Source organism: Ptychodera flava, chromosome 13 (genome assembly GCF_041260155.1).
Source record: "Ptychodera flava strain L36383 chromosome 13, AS_Pfla_20210202, whole genome shotgun sequence".
In the NCBI taxonomy this organism is placed as follows: Eukaryota; Metazoa; Hemichordata; class Enteropneusta; family Ptychoderidae; genus Ptychodera; species Ptychodera flava.
In genome coordinates, this window is record NC_091940.1 from 12,289,111 (window position 1) to 12,295,412 (window position 6,302).

The 6,302-nt window shown below is 38.8% G+C and overlaps 1 long non-coding RNA gene across 1 annotated transcript; it reads right to left on the bottom strand.

Annotated features, from left to right (window-relative positions):
• Positions 1-637: 637 nt before the first annotated feature.
• LOC139147432 (uncharacterized) lies at positions 638-5,501 on the bottom strand. The gene is made up of 4 exons (XR_011555720.1): positions 5,177-5,501; positions 1,601-1,645; positions 1,088-1,286; positions 638-797 (listed from the first exon to the last, which is right to left on the bottom strand). It is a non-coding gene; the product is annotated as an uncharacterized lncRNA (long non-coding RNA).
• Positions 5,502-6,302: the final 801 nt, after the last annotated feature.

The following is a 6,302-nucleotide window of genomic DNA, read 5'->3' on the forward strand; positions in this document are numbered from 1 at the left end:
ATGTAAATTCCATTCAACAGCAATATCATGAAGCTCTTGTTGTAAAACACCCATATAACAGAATCGTAGACACTCTACATGTATAGGATCATGATCATGGAACAGTCCACTGTCTCTTAAATCTTTGAAATAGTTAATCCACCAATCAGCACCCTGCTTGCGCATATTGCCCACCATGCCTCGATCCTCTGGTTCGACGTACTTTTGCCGTACATGAAACTGTTAATTCCAGCAAGATCATCAGAATCATTCCATCTGAAATATGGTTGCAAATATTCAAGAGCAGAATTTCTGTACCTCGGTCGCACCTTAAAACTCTTGGAACAAAACCAATTTGTTTTACATAGTCAAGAAAGTAATTTGCTATGATATGTGGGTTGTTATTGCTGGTAGCAACCTCCAACCACAAAATACGCCTACTGAAACCATCGACCGCCCCATGAATTGCAAAACCAAATGGTTTCAACTTGTCATAGCCATCCACATGCCAGATAAAATTTGGTCCTGGTGAAACATATTTTCTTCTCAAAAGGCGATGCTTTTTACGCCTCTGGATACCGTCAGGATCAAGGATATTTAGCAGGTTTAGAACAGTATCCCGATTCACCCGCAGACCGTATTTAATTTTTAACTCTTCCACATGGCTCTGTATCCAAGGCACTTCCCACTACCTTGTATTTCACTTTGTATGGTAGCAACCACTTGTTGCAAGTTTGATGCTGTTCCTAGACATTGTCTGCGTTTCAGGCCATATTTCTGAAGAAGTCGCTTCAAATGTCGTAGACTGAGAATAACACCTGCAAAGTTACAAATGATTCAGGCTGGTAAATGTCAAAACATACATATTTTATTGATTATAAACAATTTAAAAAGTGATGGAGGAGTATCAGTATTACGACTCAATACTACAGATACCAACAACTGTTCGACTTAGCTTCAACGCATTGCAAATATGTATATTACTTCATTCAGATACCGCAACATTGAAAATGTGTTCAATCATTGATTGGAATGAAACAACATCACCAAGAGCCCCAAGGTATCTAAGACAACAGCCTTTATGTGCATTTGCACATTGAATACTTACCATGAGAGATGGCCAATGCGGCAAGAATTTCTTCGTTTGAATAGCATGCACTGAAATAAGCTTGAATCAGACTCTCTCTATAAGCGCTTTCATCGGCTTGAGCATTGACTGCTGGTGTGTAGTCAGGTAAAATGCAATTTACTGACGACAATCCAGAGCAAAGAAAACATACGAGGAAGACGATCTTTCTACCATCCACCTAAAATAAAGGGGAAAGGGTTGTAAATTTTTAACAGTAATAAAATTTTAAATGATCATACAATCAGGTATAGACACGTGGAACGTGTTTACATAAACTCAAAGATTAATGTTAAAAAATATCAATATATCTTTCATGGATGACGTCTTTGTTGTGATTTGTCTTTTTAACTTCCTTTACTGAACCGAAAGTTTCGATGGGTTTTGGCGGGTTGGTTGGTAACCATGATGGAATTTCCACATCTTAGATATCGAGAATACATAAAACAAGGTCCGTATTAAGCATTCCCCAAAGACACGTAACTTAAAACCAACCTTCTTAAAATGACCAGACATCATCGTACTTCAATACCCACGACACTGTTGGCAAAATAGGAAATATATTCTAGTTGAGACAAGTAAAAACATCTTGTACAAGCCAGTCATCATGCTGACACTCATACTGCCAAGCAAATTTTTAACAAATGAAAAAGAAAAACTTACACTAGGTCTAAATTTCATCAACGGAAAAGTTTGACGTGAGAAATATGCGATCAAGTGTAAGCTTAGAATCAGAAATTTAAAGTGAGAGATGTACGTCCAAAGTGTGAAAGTAGAAACGAAATTTTGAAGTGACAAATCAGAAATTTTTTGAAGTGAGAAGTGAAAAATTTTGAAGTGAGAAGTCGGAAATTTTTTGAAGTGAGAAGTCGGAATTTTTTTGAAGTGAGAAGTCGAAGCGAAATTTTGAAGTGAGAAGTCGGAAATTTTTTGAAGTGAGAAGTCGGATTTTTTTTTGAAGTGAGGAGTCGGAAATTTTTTGAAGTGAGAAGTCGGATTTTTTTGAAGTGAGAAGTCGTAGTGAAATTTTGAAGTGAGAAGTCGGAAATTTTGGAAGAGAGAAGTCGTCGCGAAATTTTGAAGTGAGAAGTCAGAATTTTTTTGAAGTGAGAAGTCGTAGCGAAATTTTGAAGTGAGAAGTCGGAATTTTTTTTGAAGTGAGAAGTCGTAGCGAAATTTTGAAGTGAGAAGTCGTAGTGAAATTTTGAAGTGAGAAGTCCTCGCGAAATTTTGAAGTGAGAAGTCGTAGTGAAATTTTGAAGTGAGAAGTCCTCGCGAAATTTTGAAGTGAGAAGTACGTGATAAAGTCTGCATTTAGGAATGTGATTTGTAAGATCTTGGAGTTTTACTGTATAGAAAGTAACAAAACCAAAACACATTCATGATGTTTTTGTATTGCTTTTGAAGACTAAAATATCTCGCTTTTAAATGTTTTTCAGACAGAAGGACTAGGTTACAGTATTACCCCGATATTTTTAATTATATAAGGATTAAGTTACAGCCCGATATATATGGATTATTTAGGGCCTACAGCTCGAAGTATCGTGTAAATGACGGTCGACTTCCGTTAAGGACAGTGCTTGTTGATACAGCAGAAATCGTAGAAGTATTTACACAAATTGATGTGTTACAGCTTTCAATGAGTGTTCATACTATCAATCCACACATTCGCTCATAAATGTTGAGTAATTTATTAATTGTGAGGGAATCATTGTCCTTTGATCAGTAAGTTGATCATCTTTGATCAGTAAGTTGTCCAAACATGTTAAACGTTGCCTCGGTAAAGCTCGCACCAGCTGCATTGTTGCACACATCAGCTGACTTACGATGTATTTAATTTATAAATCGCGAAGCTTACACGAATTTCGGCCATCGTGATCAAGTGAATCTTAACTATAAATCGTGAGACAGTCCTACCGTGTTACGGTGATTATAATGTCCAGCGTTGGCGACCATCTTGTCTCTGTGTCATGTGGTGAAAGAAATTATGGGATGGCTAAATTTTGAAGTGGGAAATGCGTAGATAGGTCTAAATTTAGAAACACAATTTTGAAGTGAGAAGTCGGAAAATTTTTGAAGTGAGAAGTCGTAGTGAAATTTTGAAGTGAGAAGTCGTAGCGAAATTTTGAAGTGAGAAGTCGGAATTTTTTTGAAGTGAGAAGTCGTAGCGAAATTTTGAAGTGAGAAGTCGTAGTGAAATTTTGAAGTGAGAAGTCGTAGCGAAATTTTGAAGTGAGAAGTCGTAGTGAAATTTTGAAGTGAGAAGTCCTCGCGAAATTTTGAAGTGAGAAGTACGTGATAAAGTCTGCATTTAGGAATGTGATTTGTAAGATTTTGGAGTTTTACTGTATAGAAAGTAACAAAACCAAAACACATTCATGATGTTTTTGTATTGCTTTTGAAGACTAAAATATCTCGCTTTTAAATGTTTTCAGACAGAAGGACTAGGTTACAGTATTACCCCGATATTTTTAATTATATAAGGATTAAGTTACAGCCCGATATATATGGATTATTTAGGGCCTACAGCTCGAAGTATCGTGTAAATGACGGTCGACTTCCGTTAAGGACAGTGCTTGTTGATACAGCAGAAATCGTAGAAGTATTTACACAAATTGATGTGTTACAGCTTTCAATGAGTGTTCTTACTATCAATCCACACATTCGCTCATAAATGGGAGAGTAATTTATTAATTGTGAGGGAATCACTGTCCTTTGATCAGTAAGTTGATCATCTTTGATCAGTAAGTTGTCCAAACATGTTAAACGTTGCCTCGGTAAAGCTCGCACCAGCTGCATTGTTGCACACATCAGCTGACTTACGATGAAATTAACTTATAAATCGCGAAGCTTACACGAATTTTGGCCATCGTGATCAAGTGAATCTTAACTATAAATCGTGAGACAGTCCTACCGTGTTACGGTGATTATAATGTCCAGCGTTGGCGACCATCTTGTCTCTGTGTCATGTGGTGAAAGAAATTATGGGATGGCTAAATTTTGAAGTGGGAAATGCTTAGATAGGTCTAAATTTAGAAACACAATTTTGAAGTGAGAAGTCGGAAAATTTTTGAAGTGAGAAGTCGTAGTGAAATTTGAAGTGAGAAGTCGTAGCGAAATTTTGAAGTGAGAAGTCGGAATTTTTTTTGAAGTGAGAAGTCGTAGCGAAATTTTGAAGTGAGAAGTCCTCGCGAAATTTTGAAGTGAGAAGTCCTCGCGAAATTTTGAAGTGAGAAGTCGGAATTTTTTTTGAAGTGAGAAGTCGTAGTGAAATTTTGAAGTGAGAAGTCCTCGCGAAATTTTGAAGTGAGAAGTAGGAATTTTTTGAAGTGAGAAGTCGTACGAAATTTTGAAGTGAGAAGTCGGAATTTTTTTGAAGTGAGAAGTCGTAGCGAAATTTTGAAGTGAGAAGTCGGACATTTTTTGAAGTGAGAAGTTGGGCATTTTTTGGAATGAGAAGTCCTGGCGAAACTTTGAAGTGAGAAAAAAATAATACTGTAGTTTAGGCGAGAAATACGTGCCAAAGTCTAAATCTACAAAGTTGAAGTGAGAAATACGTACCAGAGCCTATAAATTCAGAAACTTGATTTTGTTGTTAGATGTATGAACGTTTTAGTGTCATTTATTACAAAATATCTAAACTAAAACTCATTTGTGATGTTTTTTATGCTTTTATGTTACCTTTTACAGGTAAAATATCTCGGTTGTAAATAGTCTTCAAACAGAAAGCCTAAGTTACAGCACTACAATTTCTAACAATATAAGAGCTCGTTCGAGTAAATGCCTGTCGACCTCTGTTGAGGAAATCTGCAGAAATCGAAGAAGTATTTACGCAATTCATGTATGAGAGATTTCTGTGAGTGTCAATATTGCCTATCCACACATTCGCTCATAAATAGTGGGGGAATGTATTAATTATGGAGGAATCACCGTCCTTGATCAGTTCGTTGATCATCTTATTTCATCGGTCGTGTGTTCAAACGTTTTCAATCGTACCTCGGTATTAGGTTCGCGGCAGCTGCATTATTGCACACATCAACTGACTTATGATAAAATCAATGGAAATCTTACCTGCTAAATCGCGAAACATACACGATCTCAGCCGTCTCGACCATGTGTCCTGACTGCCACCATCTTGTTACAGGAATTGTGGGTCGTCAACATTATGAAGTGAGAAGTTTGTCGAAGTGTCTAATTTTAGAAGCAAAACTTTGAAGTGAGAAGTCCCCATTACACGAAATTTTGAAGTGAGAAATGTGTAAGAGTTTCTAAATTTAGAAATGAAATTTTGAAGTGAGAAGTCGCACGAAATTTTGAAGTGAGAAATGTGTAGGAGTTTCTAAATTAGAAATGAAATTTTGAAGTGAGAAGTCGCGTTGAAATATTGAAGTAGGAAGTACGATGGCCCTCAGCGGCTTTCGTATTTCAGCGATAACTCTCAGCTTCTAGTCTTCAATATCATCTCATGGACGTCCAAGTTACCGACACGTCCCATTCTATATTAAACAGTAACCAGTTTTGGTTAAAAGTGGACAAAACACTCGTGATGGTTCGTCGGCTGCCAGCGGTCCCCTGGCTCCAATGTACACTCGAGGTGGTAAGCCAGCGGCCGGCGGTCCCGTCGCTAGTACAGTAGGCCTACACGCCGGCAACCAGCGATCCCCTCGCTGTAAAGTGTAGGGCCGCCTCTCCCAAACCATAGACAGTCTGTGCCCAAACCCCAACAAAACGATGGCTTGCCGCTAGCCCACGGTTACGTGTGGTTCGATACACAGCGGCCGCCGTGTGGGTATGCATAGTAAAATTGCATACCACTGCCCCCATGGATGTTTACATCCATGATACCACGCAGCGCCCTAGTTCTGCATGGCAGGGCTGTGTGTTACCGGCGTTACACGGCCTCCCGTATAACGCCGGTAACACACAGCCCTGCCATGCAGAGCTACCAGCGGCCGCTATGTATCGAACCACACGTATCCCGTGGGTTTAGCCTCTGAACGGAGTGCGGCAAAGGCAAAAATACTCGGGCTGAAACACTCCGTTTAAATTCGAGGCAACGTTTTCATTAGGGAGCCTTCAGTAATTACAGGGGGGGTGGGCCGGGGGAATTTCGCGAACACCTGTACCGTAAAATGTGACCCTCCCCCCAATCCTCCCGTCTAAAATGTGACCCTCCCCCTTGTCCGACATTCTAAAA